A 20,103-nucleotide genomic window follows, 5' to 3' on the forward strand; every position below is an offset into this window, starting at 1 on the left:
CTAATTTTAGGATATATATTCCCAACAGAATATGTTCTAAAATTAAATAAAATGAAAATGTCACTATCAAATTCTGTTTAAAGAAATAAACCTATAACATATAAATATACAAATAAATCTCAAAGTAATGCATCATAAATAATACATAAAACCTGCATAAGAATTACTTTAATGTAGATATGATTTCCTGCAAGTGCATTTAAAGGTATAATAACATTCATTGACCTCAGGAAAGTCCAATCCCCTCTCTATCAAGCCAGTTATTTGTCACTCATCAATCCTGTGTGCATCTCTAAAAGGTTATACCATTTAAGAATGCTGTGATAAACTACCCAAATATGGAAAAGTTAGAAATAAATATAAAGGTGACAAACACAACATGTTTATTGGGAGAGCTGTCTCAAGAGGAGTCTACTACAATGTAAGTGAATTCTGACTGCAAAGCATTTTACCCAACCTCACTTGGAAGGATTTTGAGTAGAAAAGCAAGCTCTCCAGGGGCCTACTATTCCATTCCTCCCATGAAACCTCACTTCTAGCATTCCCAAACCAATAACAGGTATACACAACAAAATCTGCCTACATGGACAATGCCAGAGCTGTAGAAAAGAGGTTTTGTCGCCTCTCTCTAGAACCAAATCAATATTTACCTTTATGACTCAAGCAATTATAAGCCTGTGAGCCCCAGCACGGAGTATAATTCAGAAGAAAGTAGTTACTAAACAACATTCTAAATGTTTAGAGCAATCAGATGAACTCAATGTTTACATGTTACTAGGTGTATTTTAGATGACTTCAATAGCAGTGTGATTGTTTTAGATTCCTCTGCCCCATTTGACACTGTTGATCATGGTGACTCTGTGCACCTCACATCTACATTGTGGATTTCAGGCAATATGTTAGAACTATTTAATTATTTCTTGAGTGCAGGGCAGCAGACCCTGTCATATGGCTTATAGTCGCTGATGTCCCCTCAGGGCCCCAAAAACCAACCCTGTCCCAACATATGCACTTCAATGATAAAGGCCCAGTCCAATTCTCTTTTGGGATCGGGATAGTAATTACCATGGCTATATTTATTAAACATATACACAACATGATTTCAAACATTATTGCACAGTAGCCCATATTGATTACATCTTGTTTACAGAATTGAGACCCAGCCTTAACAGGGATGTTAAGTTTGTCATTGTGCAACCAAGAGAAACATAAGCATCCCCAGTGCGATCATGACTGGTTTAGTGACCCATCCTCTTAGAACACTCCGCATCCAGGAACAATGGATGGGTCCCTCCTTGAGGGAGGACCCAACCAACTACCCTCCCATGCTGGGAGTTCCTGCGCAGGGGGGCCAGTGACCCTTAGGATACCTACCTCAGGCACCCCGACACCCACATTCCTTGCCCTCAAGGGTCTGTGCCAGCTTTGGGTTAATGCCAGCTAAGAACCATGAGTCAGCAACCACCCCTGCCCCCTATAACCTCCTTTCGATTATCTGCCAGCATCCCTCAGAGGGTCCTAAGATATTGCTGTTAATTTGGTATAAAAAGAATTCCGTTCTTGGATCCTAAATGTCTCCACCAATCATGACCTCACCATGTTGGAGCATACAATCGCAGTCTCAGGAATATTTTGGGGCGTGACAAGCAATATTTGGTATAATTAGTTCAAGGAAGTCCTTCCTCTGAAGTTCAGCCAGATTATGCCTCGAAGGTGCACCATCATGACCCCTGGGAGTGTAAACTCCTGGGGAATGTTGTCCTCAAACTGACCAAGCATAGCCCTCCGTGACCAGAGAAAGGGCCTGATTTAGAGTTTGACGAAGTGGTTACTCTGTCACAACGATGAAGGATATGCTGTCCGCTGAGATATAAATCCCATTATATCCTATAGGATTTATATTTTGGTAGACGGAATTTCCGTCACTATTGTGACGGAGTAACCCCTTCCATAATCAGGCCCAAAGTTATCCTATGCCCTGTTTTCTTTGCCTTGGCTGCAGAGTCGTCTGTGAACTAGAAAGCCTTTGCACAACTCATGTACTAGTGGCCCAACACTTTTGCAACACTTCCACCTCTTGCATTAACAGAAGGTGATGAAATAATCAGCTGCTCACATTTTCCACCTTTGTCAACAGGAGAAAATAGAAAAAGTAAAGAGAGATTATTGACATAACTTCTACAAGTGGTTCAATCTCACAGAGCTTTTGGAAATCGATGTTTACCACCAGCACAGACTCCACCCATTGCTCTGGCCAACATTTAGCACACCAGGAGGTCCACAGAATGGAACCGAAAACAACATGGCCCATAGAGTCTGTAAACAGGCCTATCTCCCCATTATTTTTGGCCGGGTTTGGCCATACCACTGTACCATTGAAATCCCTCAAAATGCCTCCCAGATTCTCATATCCTGGCTGACCTTAGTCGATAACCTAGTATGGTGGTGTCTCAGCCTCATCCCAGACCTCACCTGTGCAATTGATTGGGAAAATTGGCGACCCATGGAAATAATACGGAGAGCAAAGTTCAGCAGCCCCACTACCATCTGTAACTGATGCAAGTCACCTTCCTGGATTCTAGATAGTCACAGCTGGGCCACAAGTCTTGTTGTGCACCAGGGGTACTCCTACAAGCTCCACCAATTCCTGGAAATACTGCAAGGCCCCACCACATTCTACCATACCAGGGGTTCCCAGAAAAAGGAAGTCATCCAAATAATGCCGTGATCTATTTCTGAATACCCACTCCAGGAAGGTGCTGAACTCGAAATAAGCACAGGAGATAGAGCAGCCCTTGGGTATTCACTTGTCAAAGGAGAATGATCCCTCAAATTAGAAACCCAGTAGATGGAAATCATTTGGCTGCACAGGTAGCAACTGAGAAGCATATTCTATGTCCACCTTCACTAACAATGTCCCACGTCTCAGTTCCTGCAGCATCCTGTTCACCTGATCCAGAGAGGCATATTTGACTGAGCAGTGCTCCATCAAAAGCCTTGTTCACAGCCTGAACCCCTAAATGCAGATAGGTTGGGGATCACGCAGTACTCACCTGGGTCCTTCTTCAGAACTATCTCCGATGGGGAAGAGACAAATTCACAAGTGGTACTGACTCAAAAGGACCCACCATCCTCCCCTGGGTCCTCCGCTTTTGTATCTTTGCCCTGGCAAGGCTATGGTTAGGTTTAAGGGACTTTTAGACCCCCGCATATCCCACCTCAGGGATCCAGAAGCCATCTCTAAAACCCTCATAGAAGGACTGCACCACCGATGAGTTGCTATAGATAATAAACCATGACATAATTGCCTGCCAGTTAACCCAGGAAGGGGCCTTCACCAGGTGCGAGTGGTAATTTTTGATTTTTGGGGCCTCTGTCCTTTGTTTTTTTAAAACACTTGGACTCTGGGTGGGAAAATAGGCTGCAGAAGGAACAACGTTTGAACTTGCCCATTCTCGGGGGTCTAGAGCAGGATCTTTTATTGAAATCCCAACAGGACCCCTTCTTTGCCTCCCTCCTGGATTACTACTCAGCCCTATTACTGCCCAAAAAGGCTGAATAGGAGTAGCATCCAGCCTTTGCAACTTCATAAAGCACAGTCAGATGTTAACATCGATCTGATCCCATGCCAGCGTGGCCTACTGCTTCAGCAATGTCTTCTCAACCCTCTTTTTATATGGCCAATGGCCACAATCCCTAGAATGGGAAAACCCTGTGCACTGCTTACTCTCACCTAGGGCTGCTGGAGTACCTGCAAAAAAAATATACCCAGAAAAGGTCCTCACTCAGCCCCCATCACCACTCTTCAAATACTGCCAAACAGACTGCCTCTAATCAAACAAATCTTCCAATAGAATGCAGCCAATAAATACCACTCCTACACTGTAGCCCAGAAAAAGGGGCCCCAAGTGCAATCGCCTGTACCCACTTACCTCTGTACCCATGAGAACCACCACCGAGCAATACACAAACCTGGGTCAGGCAAAAAATACATCTCCAGCCTGTGTGTCTTCCAGGGATGCCCTTGGGGCTCTTTTAAGACCTGTGGTGCAGAGCTGCTGCAGCTTGCTGGAATCTGGCAGCAAGCGGGAACCAAAGAGGACCGTTCACTAGGTGCGCTGCCTTTTAAGGGGCGGCCGACCTTCCTCATATGTCACGACTCGGGAAGTACTTTGTTTCTGGAGGTCACTCCCAGCCACTCAACCTGCCTCAGCCGGCATTAAATACCACTGTACTTCTGCACCTTAACTCCTGGAATGAGCCCTGGCTCCCTGCCATGCAGGAGGCTCCCCCGAGTTGGAGGAGCCTCTGCGATTTCTAGCCCTTGAGATCTGACATTCCAAAGCACCTCTGTGGGATGTGACATGGCTCATCCCTGTCTCGCACCCTTTTTAATGCATACAACAACTCTGTGTTCTCATCAGGTCATTTGATTTGATACTGTTACTTGAGTTGGACTCCATAGCTTGCCCTCAGGCTAGACACCAATAACCCATTGTCCGCCATAAGAACATGGAGTCAATTCACCTATGGACATGGAGTAAATTTGTGCAAGTAAGATGGAGGTGGTAGTTATCAGCAAGAACATTGAGCAATTAAATGGTATTTTTATTATCTCTTGTGTCCAATCTGCATAGGAATCCACTTTACCACAACAGAAGTAGTAATGTCCATTAGCAGCATTAATTCATTAAGAGGCTTTTCGTTAAGTCAAGTGAACTGTGAGAAGTGCCCCTCTCTCTATGTTAACACTGATGCTGAGAAATATCTCACTGTTGTATCGATATATCATCATACTCTGTTAGTAGACACTTGAATCCAATAACAAGCAGACTATTTTAATAACATTCATCTATTTTGTAGGGTAGCTGTTGGGTTTATTGAGGCAGTGAAAAATAAAACATTGCTGTAAAAGGCATATTCTGCACTCTTAAAAAGAGAAAAATTACTACTACTACTACTATTACTACTAACAATAATAATAATAATAATTTTAATAATAAATACAAAAATGGACAGAGCGATGGGGAGCATCAAATGAGCAATCAATGAGTATGGAAAGAGAATGGAAAAAGAAAACACTGAATGATAGGTAATAAAAAACATATTGAGCGAGCAAACAGGATTGGAGTAAAAAACGCCAATTACAGAACAGTGACATGGATACATGAGAAACAAGGAAGCATATGCTGAAACGAAGAATAGCAAAGAAGCCCTCAAGTCAGTAGTGGAAGGATCCAAACACTCCAGACAGAACACCGTGAGAATGAGATGCTCCTGACTAGACAAATAGAAGAATACGGAGGAAACATATTGACTCAGCAGGAGAGACCTGAGACAGACAACAAAGCTGAGCAATGAGCAAGAGTAACTCAAAGCCCAATCTTAGTATACGTAATGTGTTCAAAACAATGTTTCCAACAGGTTTAGCTGTCTGTCGTCGGGACCTGAAAAGACAAAATATTAATCAGAGTTTTTGTGATCAGTTTGCTTTCGTCCTAAGATTCTTTAAGGTTTCCGGAAGAACAAGAACAGTGACATATTAAGGGAGAAAAACTGTAATATTATGAGTAGTGGTTCTTGAAGTGAATCGTCATATCTCTGGGGGTAAGTGTGTTGTGCATGGCCGAATCATGCATATTCCTGCCCTAGAAGTCTGCAAATTAACCTCCCACCCCTCATTGGGTACACTGCTAATTAAATACATTCAACACTGGATATAAAATCTGGCATGGGTTGGTTCAGCTCTGCAATAACTTTTACTGTACTGTACAACTATTTGCAGCAGGAAGTGAAAGAGTGTCAAAAAGTGATTTCAAATCACACTTTCGAAATCTATTACAGTGCTATCTTCATTCGTTTCAATCCGGATATTTATTCAAAATCATCAAAGAGAGTGGGGCTGGCGAAAAGTGGTTGGAACTGGGAAAATCGCCTAAATGACATAAAGAAACTCAGTTATATATGTGGTGAAGTACAGCTGCCGTACATTATAAGGATACTTTGGGACATATTTATACTTTTTGACACACAACTGACCCAACGCAGTTGTGTGTCAAAAATATCACCGCCGACTAACGCCATTCCAAAGCGCCATGCGGGTGCCTTATTTATGGAATGATGTTAGCCGGTGCTGCGGACTGGTCTGAGTAAAAAAAAATAACTCACAACAGGCAGCGCTGGCGTATGGGAAAATGGGGGTTGTGCGTCAAATAATGGTGCAAGTCAGGTCTGAGGCTAGAATCAGGCCTCGAACCGGACTTGTGCCATTTTTTTGACGCACAATCCCCATTGACCTGTCCTATGAGTATAACGTAGTTTAATCTCCATTAACATAGCAAACATAGGAATGGAAATCTTAAATTCAAATATACAACATACAATATATTTCAATTTAGATATTTATTATAGCTAATTAAACATTCATTTCGCACATAATATAATCAACATAGAATCAACCAAAAAAATATAATACAACCCCCTACCCTAAATGAAACATACATATATGAAAACATAAATAACATAACAGAAAATACGCAAAAATAAACAAATAACACAGAACCAACAAAATCACAAAATAGTATACATACAAATTTACAACCGCCTCATACATGAGAGGATATTTAAACAGCACAATAAAGTTACTGCTTTGATGCTACAATTATGTGTTGTAGTTTGGATTGTATAAAATTCAACATAATAACAGCCAATTCTAGGTTATAATTTCCTGATTAAAATTCTCGTGTTACAGGCCTGATGGTAGCCAATCCTGGTCAGGGCTTCAAATTTGCCAATTTCAAACACTTCATGCCAGTGTTCAAGACATGCCAATTTACAAGCCGACGCGCGTTTCGGTGAGTGAAGAAAAATATAAATACACCTTCATCAGGACTTTATGATTCAGTATAATTGGCATACGTACATCTTGTAATCTGCCTATCAAAGAAACATCAAAATTATTCATTACAATTTTTTGCATAGGGGGAAGGCTCGAATCATGTCAGATTTGCAACCAGACCAACTCAAGTGACTTAATTAAGAAAAAACACCGATAAAGTGCCCAAGATCAAAGTCTATAAGACCAATGCTTAATAAAGGTAAATAAATCTAAAGATCCAAGGAAAGCACCATTAGTGTCCAGCAAAATACTAGATAAAGTGCAGAACTAGAATCACCTATAGCATAAAAGTGTTGGATTACCACCGAGAGAATCTAGTCAAGAATAGTAATAGACTAGTTTGTTTATATTAAAATAAGATAAAATACCTTAGATATGAAAGAACTTAGATATCCCTTACAGGCTGGATTAAACACTCTCCAACTTCAAATTTGTAGTCCAAAATGAAGGACTAACACATGGATATAGCTAAATGAAGCTATGCTTTCTCACTCTAAAAGCAAACATAATGAAATCATTAGCTTGCACAGGGCAGGGAAGTCCACAGGATAGAAAAGAAAAAATCTGCTCATATGTACAATCGCTAACTACAGACTTACCTACAAGTTCACATGGTTTAAAAAACGTAATCCACAGGGGAAACCCACAAGGATACCAAACTGGTAGGGAACAACTTGCTAACTGCAAGGCAACAGGGGGGAGTCATGAGCCAGATAGAAATGACACAATCCAGACGGTATAAAATAATTCAATCCACAAAAGTTCAGCAAAGCTAGCCTACCAGTATCAGCAGGATCCAGGACATATGACCAGCACGATGATCTCTCGAGGAACAATAACCCATACTTCCCCAGCTGCCTCCTATTTAAACCAAATCACCACAGGTGATGCGATGAACATAGAAACAGGCCCGTAGGAAATGGTCAAACATGCGCCATCTTAGAACCTTCAAAACAGCATGAAATATGCCAAAATCTACAGAGAATAAGAGGTACAATCAAACTGTAGAGTCATAGCCATATAGTAGTGGCAAAAGGAAATAACCAAAAATAAAAAATAATAAAAAATAATGGCCAATTCTAAATCAAACCAAAGAGTAGATATCACTTACCAACACGCCCAAAACAGTGGGCGCCATCTTGGAACGTCAAAGTACAGGGTACTCAATGTCCTAGCAAAGACAGGAGTCATGCCCCCTTGCCCATTGACCATGCCCAGGGGACATAGTTCCCCTGGGCATGGTCATTGGGCATAGTGGCATGTAGGGGGGCCCAAATCAGGCCCCCCTATGCCACTTAAAAAAAAAAGTAACAAAATACGTACCTGAACGTACCTCTACTTGCGTGGGATGGGTCCCCCCATCCATGGGTGTCCTCCAGGGGTGGGCGAGGGTGGCAGGGGGTGTCCCTGGGGGCAGGGGAGGGCACCTCTGGACTCCTTCCGAGCCCACAGATCCCTTAATGCCTGCCCTGACCCAGGCGTTAAAAAACGGCGCACATCAGGCTGTGCGCCATTTTTTAAGGCCCACCCCTTCCTGTGCGTCAAAATGACGCTGGGGGATAAATAAGGTGCACAGGCCTTAAAGTCATTTTTTAGAAGGGAACACCTACCTTGCATATCATTAACGCAAGGCAGTTTCCCGCTTCCAAAAAATGACGCACATGATGGAATTTTGACGTCCACGGAGTCTGGCGCCAAAGTATAAATATGGGGCACGGTTTGTGCCGAATGTGCGTCAAAATTTGTAACGCACATTCGGCACAGAGTATAAATATGCCCCTTCATGTCATAAGGAATTCTGTGGCTCCCTCGAGTCACACAACTTGCTAAATGAGCCTTCCCCTCTCTTCCATGTTTCTCATTCTTACTTTCCGTATACTGGTCGATCCATTCCAAATATTGTTTAAGAGGGAGGTATTGCCATTTACAGCATACTATTTTGGAGAAGTCTCCTTGTCTGTCGACTGCCTGTGCCTTCCTCTTTTGTTAAACGAAAACCAATAAAAGTGTTATTTAAAAAACAGAGAAATTCCATGACAAATGAAGTAACAGCCGAAACCAGTATACCACGTGCCAGTTTAAATAGAGGATGTTCTATGGTTATTTTATACCACTGATCTTTGACTACACAATTTTCTTTTGAAAACTCATCTTTTACTCACTGTAACCGCGCAGGCTTTCACTGGTCCACTAAGCTCTCTTTTCGTTTACATTTTAGCAAAGCTCAATAGAGCTTCATCATTCCCAATTACTGTGTCAATACTGTGGTGTGTCAGAAAAGCCCAGGGGCTGCTGATCATAATCATTCGCAGACGTCAGACCCGTCAGAAGGGCTTCCCGACCTTAATCTAGAGATTTGAGGAATTCACAGGAGTACAAAAGGAATCTGACAGAAGATTATGGATCTGGTCCATATGTTCCTTTTTATTGATAATTCAACATAATGTTTAACTTGTGGAAAATATAGAAAATTATTCATGAACCAGGTTCAGCTACCATAGTTTCCCATCTAGATTCAAAAGAGCTGACTATTATATATTATCACTTGAGGAGTAAACTGTAATAAATAGGGACATTGCATTTTGGCTGACAGACCATTTACAATCTGAACAACAAAAAGCAACTAATTTGGAAACACAACCACTTTATTCCCCTTGCTAGCATAAAAAAAAAACTAATACAAATAAATACAATTCTACAACTACGGCGGCTGCACCGACATTCTGCTTTTACACAGGGTCGAAGAACTTGGTTTGCAACAAATCGGATTTACACATAGGAAAGTGTTTTATACACTTGTCATACTTCAGGAGAGGTTGCATATCTAGGCAGATTCTGTTTTTAGCTGGTTCATTATCTTAAGCTTACCACCAAATCACTCCCATTGGAAAAAGAGGCAGTGATGCCTTACTTTTGTTTCTTTCAATCTCTTGTCACACCAGTGCTACAAATTCAGGAGCAGTTGAAACAAGTTTATGGAAATGACCCGTGGTTTCAGTGGCTGTTTGTGCCCAATTTTTGTACCTTGCTTGCCCAAATGTTTGTGAGGCCCACTTGTGTGATACTTAGGGGCATATTTAAGGAAAATGGCGCTGCTCACAGTGCAGCACCACTTTTCTTGCACCCCTGAGTATCCCCCTTATCGCCACCATGTGTGCACTGTATTTAAAATACGGCGCTCCATGGCGGTAGTCAGGGACTAGTGTCGGAATTTTTTACGCTATTCCAGCGCTTTGCAGGATTAGCATCAAAAATTCGGACACTAACCCGGCAAAGCACCCAGAGGCGCATTGTAACCAATGGAAGCCCCTTTTTAATGCCTGCTCTGAGCTGGCGTTAAAAGTGCCAAAAAAATGGCGCAAGGAAATCTCTTAGGCCCCCATGACTGGGATCACCGCCTTTGCATACAATATGCCTGGTGCAGGCATAAGGTAGCTCAAAGGGTTACAAGGTGGAGTAATACATGCATTGCGCCACTTTGTAAATATGGCACAGCGTTTTTGGCGTTCTAACGCCACATTAGTGTAAAACAAATGGCATTAATGTGGCATTGGAATGGTGCTACTGGCTCTTAAATATGCCTCTAATTCTTTAGGTGTACATTTTGCATCTATACAATATCAAAGGGACTTTTATGCTTCAATTGCATGGGGTGTGTCACATGCAAAGGAGACAACCCTTTGCCCTTGTGGCCTTGTCGTATAACCGGTGGGATACAGGACCTGATATTATGGTTTGCCTTAACTCCAGGCTTCACTTAAAACTCCAGGCTCCACATCAGAATCCTTGCTCTTTGTTTTCAGGGAGGTTCAGAGAGAAAGCACAGGTTTTCCCATCAAAACAAATCCTGCAGAGTCACTATTTGAACATAGGTATTGCGCACTGTACAGCCACAAGGAACGGTGGCAAGGGAAGCCCAGTCTAGAATTCTCTATAGAGAGGGACTGTGTGCACCAGAAGGTTATAGGAGGCTGACCTGCTTTGTAGTGGGTACCTAAGGAACTTACACCTTATAGTAGGTCCAGTAATCCCTTATTAGTGAAATGTAGACAGTGTCTAGATGCCAGGCTCTCTAGGGGTAGTGTGGATGAGCAGTCAAGGCCTAACTAGCAGATACACAAAGCTCATGCAATATCACTGTAGTCACACAATACTCACACAAATGAAAGAAAATACTCAGTTTTACAAAAATAAAGGCACTTTATTTTGGTGACACAAATGGCAAAAATACCATATGGACTATACTCAATCAATCAATCAATTAATGTATTTGTAAAGTGAGGCTATTCACCCATTAGGGTCTCAAGGTGCTGGCGGGAGGATCAGTAAGTGAAGTTCAGAAGGGATCAGGTGAAGAGCCAAGTTTTGAGGCCCTTTCTGAATTGCGATAGAGTGGGTGATATTCTGAGGTGGATAGGGAGGGAGTTCCAGGTCTTGGCGGCGTCATGGAAGAAGGACTTTCCTCCGGCTGTGGCCTTCCAGATGCGTGGGACGGGGCGAGGGTGAGGTCGGTGGAGCAGAGTTGTCTGGTGGGTGTGTAGAAGTGAATTCTTTGGTTGAGGTATTCTGGTCCGGTATTGTGGAGGCTTTGCACGCATGCGTGAGAACTTTGAATGTAATTCTCTTGTCTATTGGGAGCCAGTACAGGTTTCTCAGTAGGGCATAGATGAGGCTGTGTTTGGGGGAGTTCTTGATGAGAAGGGCAGAGGGGTTCTGGATGCGTTGTAGTCCTTTCTGTACCTTGGTGGTACACATACTTCCTTAGAAGGTAAGTAATACAGAATTTATATACACTAGTATACAGAAATAGCTGTAAAAACAGTTAGAAAACAGTGCAAATAGTGAAAATGACAATAGTTATTAATGGGCCTGGGGGAACACAAACCATATTCTAAGAAAGTGGAATGCGAATGTTGGTTTCCCACCTAGGCAAGTGTAGTGCGTAGAGAGGTGCTGGGAGTATTAGAAAACACCAAAGGTAAGTAATAGAACCCACCCAGAGCCCAGGAAAGCAGGAGTAAGTCACAGTAACTTTCATAGAACACACAAATAAACGAGAAAGAAGATATTGCAAGAACCAGAAGAGACTGCAAGTCACCAGTGATGGGATCCTGGACCTGAAGACCTGTGGAAGAAGGGGACCAAGTCCAAGAAACACAGAAGAGTCAAGGGAGAACAAGAGCCCCTGCTAACCTGGATGAAGGTGCAAAAGAAGAACCACTGGTGAAGAGCAACAGTCAGTACTGCACCCAAGAAGATGGATGTGGGTTCCTGGTTGGTGCAGATGATGTACCACGCCGGATGGATGATTGCAGTCTGGTCTATGCTGTTGGATTCTGCCAACAAGCCTTGGCACATACAAAGCTTGCGGTTAGTGGATAATGACGCAGCCCGTGACCAGAAGGGACCTGGCAAACTCTACCTAGGAGGGGGAGTCAGAGGGGGCTCTCAGCAACTCAGAGAGCCCTCAGAAGACCAGGCAGCATACACACAAGTCCCACAGCATTGGGACAAAGAAGGTGCAAAAGGAGGCCCACAAAGCACTACAACAAAGGTTCCCATGCCGCCGGAGGACCACGTAAGAAGCTGTGCATCACAGGAAGGAGTGCTGGGGTCTGGAGCTGCATGGTGCATGAAGAACTTCATGGAAGGATGCCAACAAGCCTTGGCAACAGCAAAACACGCGTGCAAAGGGGTACTGTCTTGCATGGGGAGGCAAGCTCTTACCTCACACCAAAGATGGACAGTAGGATGTCAAAACTGTCAGGACTATTTCAGTCCACCACCCATGATGCTGGATCCATGCACTTTATCAGGAGAGGAGACCCATGCCACTGGTCGTCACTGCAGAGGGGTGGCTGCTGAAGCAGGGGAGTGACACTTTGACTCCAAGGGAGATTACTTTGTTCTTCTGGTGCAGGCTGAAGACAGGCTGTCTCTGAGGATGCACAACTGGGAAAACGTTGCAGTTGCTGGCAGGAGCTGAAGATATAATGTTGCAGAAGTCATCTTTGCTTCTTTGTTGCAGTGTGTAGAGGGTCTAGATGCAGTTTCTTTAGTAAGAAGGTGAAGTAAAGGATGCAGAGGATCCCTGCTGGAGTCCTGCAATCCGAATCTGAAGAAGCACCCAAGAGAGAGACCCTAAATAGCCCTGAAAGGGCGATTGGTCAGCTACACGGGTAAGCACTTATCAGGGGAGGACTCTGACATCACCTGCTGGCACTGGTGACTCAGATGCTCCCAGAGTTCCCTGCCAAACTGAAATCCAAGAGGACAAAACCCAGAGACCCTCTGGAGGAGCTCTGGGCACCACACCCGGGGGGTGGTTAATGGCAGGGGACTGGTCACTCCCCTACCCTTTGTCCAGTTTCATACCAGATCAGGGACTAAGGGTCCCTGAACAAGTGTAGACTGGATTATGCAAGGAGGGCACCAAATGTGCCCCTCAAAGCTTTTCTAGTGGCTTGGGAAGGCTACCCCTCCCAAGCCTGTAACACCTATGTCACAAGGGAGAGGATGGAGCACCCCTCTCCCAAAGGAACTCATTTGTTCTGCCTTCCTGGGCTTCAGCCTTTCAGGCAATAGGAGGGCAGACAACTGTCTGAGAGGTGGCAGCAGCTGGGGCTGCCTGGAAGATTTCAGAAGGCTGGAATGGCAATACTGGTGGTCTCTAAGGAGCCTCCAGAGTGCAAGGAATCATACAACGAATGCTTACAAAAGCCTTGGTGTATGATTCCAACATGTTTGATACCAAACATGCCTATGTTTAGAGTTACCATTACGTAGCTGGGCATAGGTAGTAACCTCTGCCCAGTGCATGCGTAAAATGGCATCCCTGCTAGTACAGGGTTGCCCTCACACCAGGTACTTTGCACCCTGCCCTCAGGGGTGTCTTATAAGTAACCTGGTGCAGTGTAAATGGAACTGAAAGGGTGCATGCACCTTTTCACACAGGATGCAATGCCAGTCCTGCAGAAGCCTTTGCAGGAGCTCCTTATGGGTTGAAAAAGACATGCTGCAGCCCAAAGGGATCCCCTGGAAATCCAGTGTCCTGGCTACCTAGGTACCATATACTATGGAGTTATAAGGGGGCATCAGTAAGCCAATTGTGGGTGAAATACTGTGTTACCAGTAAGCAGCAACCAAATTTAGAGGAGAGAGAGCATATTCACTGGGGTCCTAGTTAGCAGAATCCCAGTGAATACAGTCAAGCACACTGACATTAGACAGAAAATGATGGTAACCATGGCAAAAAGAGGGTACTTTCCTACAAAGGTTTGCCTGCATTTTCGAACAGTAAAAGATGCACAAGACTTGACTGGCAGTGGGTCACAACTAGACTTTCGCACAGTTTTGAATTTGCCTGCAAACTTTGCAAAATTCATGAGTTTTTACAATATGTATTTTTGCATCCTTTTCTGCTATCAGGAGTCACACTGGACAAAAGAAAGTGACGGTGGCTGCTAGAATCACTATCTCACCTATATTCAAGTGAATTTCATGAAAGGTCGGGGCATGTTGCTACAAGTGCAGGGTAGTTGAGTGGTGACTACTTAACTAGGCAACTCTCAATGTGCACCACATTTTTCTTCCTTTCTTCCCTATTGAATTTACCGATTTAGTGAAAGTCCAGTACTTGGTATGAGAGCTGTCTGGATAAAGAGAGTTCTAGTCTAGAACAAGTACCTTTGTGCCTGTGGATGTGTGGTTGTTCCTGTGGGTTAGACCATAGCCTCTTGCTCTTACTTGGGCAGTAGCACGGCCTGGATGTTTGGCAGAATGCCTCCCTGGGTTATGGTGACTATGCCCAACAGCTTGTTGAGCTCCTCGTTGTTGCGGATAGTGAGCTGGAGGTGCCTGGGGAGGATGCAAGTCTATTTTTTGTCCCGGGCCGCATTGCCAGACAGCTCAAAGATCTCAGCAGTCAGGTACTCCAGGACTGCAGCCAGATAGACGGGGGCACCGGTGCCGACCCACTCCAAGTAGCTTCCCTGTTGGAGCAGCATGTGCACACGGCCCACAGGGAACTGCCTTAGCTCGGGCCTTGCCTCCTTGTTTCCCTTGCCCAGACATGGTGAGCAGCTGCTACAGGATCTCACACTCGTAAATCAGAGATCCCACCCACCACTGTGGGTTGTTTTCCAGCATGAGATGTGATTAGTGTCCCACAGTCGTGAGATATTCTTTTTTATGGGACCTATACTTCCTAACTTTAAAACATCAGGTATCCTCCATGCAATAGTTACTCAACTTCTCAAACACTGTCAGTATCTATCCTAGTGTTCCATTATTTCATATATCTGACTACCATCTTCTTGTCTGTGTTTTGGCTTGTTTTCAGTGTTTGGGTCATGAACTTTAACGTGCCAGTAAATGTGTTACAAAGTGTCTTTGTCTGTGTGTACGATCCTTGGGCCATATGTACAAACACTTTTTCCCATAGACACAGAATGGGGAAAAACCTTTGCTACATCTGGCCCCTTGTTTTTACAATTGGATCGTTATGTTTAGTCAGCAATGGCAATCAGTATAGGTTTGCCAACATTGTTGATCCATTCTACATTTCTAGTAATTGCATCATCATTGTGTTGTATTTTCACTTCTAGGGTTGTTTTTGTATTCACAATCAATTAGTGATGCAAAGAGCAGTATAGGTTTGGGAGCCAGGGGCTCTGGTTTTATATATGTGTGGCACTCATTATTTGTTGTGTTTTGTGCTCTCTGCAGTTTCTATTATTTGAATTACACTAGTATTAGAAATTAATTTAAATATTTTGATGTATTATTCACATCAGTATTGCATCCGCATTAAATGTAGTTTATTGTTTCACAGCTCTTATCGCCTCCCATGAGCTATACCTTGCCTTCACATGAATAAAGACAAGAAGGCTTAAAGCCATCAAACAGTGCTCTGTGTTACATAACATCTTGTTGACATAAAGCGTAAGATTTGGCCATATAATATGAACCAGAATTTTGCATTTAATTATATGGAGTTAGGGATTGGTCATCTACTTCAATAATCCAGCAACATCAAAACATAGCAAATCAAAGTTCAATTGAATGCAAAATAGACCTTTCATGGGGACTCTTACAATCTGACACAACAAAGGTTCTAATTAGCTTGAAATTATTTAGAGTGCAGGAGACCAAGAAAGAACAAAAACAATTTTTTAGGTGTGTATATTTATGAGGCAGAAATATCTACCATTTACCATTTCAAATAAAACAAATAGCACTGATTTGCAGAGACAACGAAATTCAATACATCTATACAATTTGCTGTTGCACGTAGACCTTCCAAGTGTTGCAAAGATTTATAGGGACAAATATGTTGCAACAGTTCTAGAAACTAATGTTGTATCCAGGGACGACTGGTGTGTATGGGAAAAAGGGGTGTTGCCTTGCCACCCTCGTGGGAGAGGAAAGAACAGGGAAAATAAACACTGAGCAGCTGAAAAGAAATTACTGCTTCAAGACTGTGCTGAATCTCTTGTGTGAATTCTAGAGAACTTTGCAGATGTCCTGCAGCGCAAGCGCCAATCACAAGCTACAGCAGTGACATAAAAGGAAAGGGAATGCAATCTATCCGTTTGTATTTGGGGCACATATCAGTGGCCCTGGGAGGAGTTAAAATGCTCCATTCACTTCAGTGGGTGGTGGTGGGTCAAGCTGATGGGGACACGGAGGGGGTGGGTGGCAACAATTTGTTGGTCATCACAGAGAGGCAGGCTGTAGTAATGGCACAAGGGGCTGCCCTCCTTCCAGTAACAATTGTTTAGCACTGCATTTGTTTTCACTTTGAAAATAAAATATTATGGAGCTGAACACACAGACTGCTCCTTATCTCCACTCCTTTGCTGCAGAGGCCCAAGAGAAGGAAGAAACAACCTGCAGACAACAATTGCACTAGTGGACTAAGAAGTAAGGGCCAGATATAGCAAAGGGTTTTTCCCATTCTGTGACAATGGGAAAATGTGTTCGTACAAATGGCCCTAAGTGTGCACTTAAGCTTTGGCTCACTGGGAATTGCCCCCCACAGCACCAAAAAGTAGCTACAGTGGGATAGGTTTCTTGATGGGCCTTTTCTGTCTGCAGCTTGGCAGACAAAGGCCCATAATTAACTTGGGAGGGTGAGTGAGTGAATAGAATGATGGGTGGACAGATGGATGGATATATGCATGGATGAGTGAGTGAAACGATGATGTAAAAATGGAAGAGTGAAAGTGAGAGAGTTTGTATGAGGGAAAGGGAGAGAGGGTGTGTGAGTGACGGGTGGATGGATGGATGGATAGATGAGTGAAAGGTTGAATGGATGGAGAAGTAAAAGGATGGGTCAAGGGGTGATGAGAGAAAGGATGGAATGATAGAAGAATGAGTGAAAGGATGGATGGATGAGTGGAAGTGGAAATGGATGGAGAGACAATATGTATGGATGAGTGAAAGAATGGATGTAAAGATGGATAAAACAATGGATGGATGAGTGAAAGGCAAGGCAGCTGAATGGCTGCATGAAAGGATGGATGGATGAGTGAAAGGGTGAATTGATGGATGGATAAATAGATGGATGAGTGAGTGAAAGGATGGATGGATGGATGGCTGGTTGGGAGAAAGGGAAACCGAGGGATGTATGAGTGGATGATAGATGTATGGATGATGGAAGAGTAAAAGGATCTATGGATGATGAGAGAAAGGATGGATTGATGAAAAAATTAGTGCAAGTATGGATGGATGAGTGATAGTGTAAATGGATGGTTGGAGTGAAAATATGGATGGATGAGTGGAAGTTTAAATGGGTGGATGGAGGGAAAATATGGATGGATGAGTGAAAGGATGCACGTAAAGATGAGTGAGTATGACAATGGAAGGATGAGTGAAAGACAGGGTAGATAGATGTCTGGATGAAAGGATGGATGGATAGATGGATGAGTAAAAGGGTGAATTGATGGATGGATGAATAGATGGAGAGATGGATGAGTGAGTGAAAGGATGGATGGCTGAGTAAAAGGGTAAATGGATGGATGGATGAATGGATGGAGGGATGGATCGGACAAAAGGTGGATCGATGGGTGTAAGAATGGATAGCTGAGTTAAAGGGTGGATAGATGGATGAGCAAACGGTAGGAGGATGGATAGATGGAGAGAAAGGGTGCATGGATGAGCGAAAAGATGGATGGATGACTCAAAGGAAGGTGAAATGGATTGATTGAAGCGGGTGGATAAGTAAAAGGATGGGTGACTGAGTGGATGAATTTGTTTAATGGATAGGTGTCCCTGTAGCAGTGGCAGCTCTCCTTTATTGACTTCATAGCTCCACTACACCCTCCTTGTTTTGTGGTCCATTTTTATTGTATCAAAAGTGAACAATTATTCACTCTTTGTATAATAAAACATAAAATACAGGTCTCCTTTGTGTCCAGCAACAAATTGAGGCAGCTAGTGGAATAGTGTGATTGCTGACCCATGTGCATGAAGGTGCCTGCACCTTTCCAGCACTGTAAGCATGTCTGTGTGACTGTGTGTATGTTAAAGTTAAAGAGAGTCAGTGAAGGAGTGAGTCAGAGTGAGTGAGAATGAGCGACTGTAAGGACATGCATGTGTGAGAATGAATGTGAAGGAGTGAGGGAGCGTGACAGTGAGTTTAACTGAATGTTACTGTGTGTAAGAAACAGTAAGACTGAGTAATTCAAAATGAGTTGGACTTAGACAGAGTGGGTCAGACTGAAATGAGTGAGACTGGGAAAATTAGTGAGACTGAGTCAAAGTGAGACAGTAAACTTAGTGCAAGAAAGTGAGAGAACCCTTCAAGAAAAGCTCATTGGAATTTGAGCTAAGGCTTATGCCCCACCACTTTTAAAGTTCACCAGCCCCCACTGCTTTTCTCTCAAACGACGTCTCAAGAAGACAGATATGCTACCGGGGGGAAAAAAAATGGAATCACGCCCATGGCGGAAACCGCCAACATAGATAGCCACTTTAGCACTCCGACCGCCACGGCGGTAGAAACAAACACCACGGCGGTAACCGCCAACAGACAAGTGGAGGACAAAGTACCGCCCACACTATTACAAGAGGCCTATCTGCCACCTTTTCCGGGGCGGTACCAATGCTATCAAAAGCACGGCGGAAACAGGACTTGGAACGGAAACCACTCACCTCTTGACACCCAACGAGGAACCAGGAAGCCATAGAGCCCGAACTACAGGTCCTGCCCATGCTGGTCTTCCTCCTCTTGTATCAGGAGCAGCAAAGACGTCGTCGATGACCACGGTGAGTACTGCACCTATAACACAGGGGAGGGTGGGAGGGAAAAGAGAGTGACACACACACATGCAACACACAATACCCCCACCCCCACCCACAACACCATACACACAAATACATGCAGCAACATTACATATACACCCCCTAACCCCCTGGAAGAACGCAAGGACAAAAGGAAATGATTGTAACGATTGTAATCAAGAAAAATCAGATAGTGAAATTTCAGAAATCAGTATATACAAATATGTATACCAACTACACAACTCCAAATAGGGTTCCAATCATTGTCCGTGGACCAGTGGTCCCCAAATGCATGGGTGAAGCCGACACAAGATACCTGACTCGAAACAGAGAGTACACTGCAGGGGCATCAGATCGAAATGAAACAGGCACCTCAGGGGAAGGGGGGCACCTCAGCCGGATGAATGCACGACGCCACTGCTGCATGAGGGGGCTCCATGCCCACTGCTGTATTCTGGGGAGTGCACAGCCACAGTCCCTCTAGTCTTTCCAGTGGGTGGTTTGCTCACTGCTTTATCCTGGGGAGTGCAAAGCCACAGTCTCACAAGTCTTTACAGTGGGTGGTTTGCCCACTGCTCTATCCTGGGGAGTGCAAAGCCACAGTCTCTCATGTCTTTCCAGTGGGTGGTTTGCCCACTGCTCTATCCCGGGGAATTCAAAGCCACAGTCTCTCAAGTCTTTCCATTGGCTGATTTGCCCACTGCTCTATCCTGAGGAGTGCAAAGCCACAGTCTCTCAAGTCTTTCCAGTGGGTGGTTTGCCCACTGCTCTATCCTGGGGAGTGCAAAGCGACAGTCTCTCAAGTGGATGCTATTCTCCACTGGTTCTTGAGGGGGCTTTGTGCCATGAGTGCTTCATCCTGCCAAGGACAGAGGAAGTGGTTGTATCTCTCCACTGGTTCTGGAGCTGGCTTTGTGCCC

The sequence above is a fragment of the Pleurodeles waltl genome, chromosome 6, assembly GCF_031143425.1.
Source record: "Pleurodeles waltl isolate 20211129_DDA chromosome 6, aPleWal1.hap1.20221129, whole genome shotgun sequence".
Lineage (NCBI taxonomy): Eukaryota > Metazoa > Chordata > Amphibia > Caudata > Salamandridae > Pleurodeles > Pleurodeles waltl.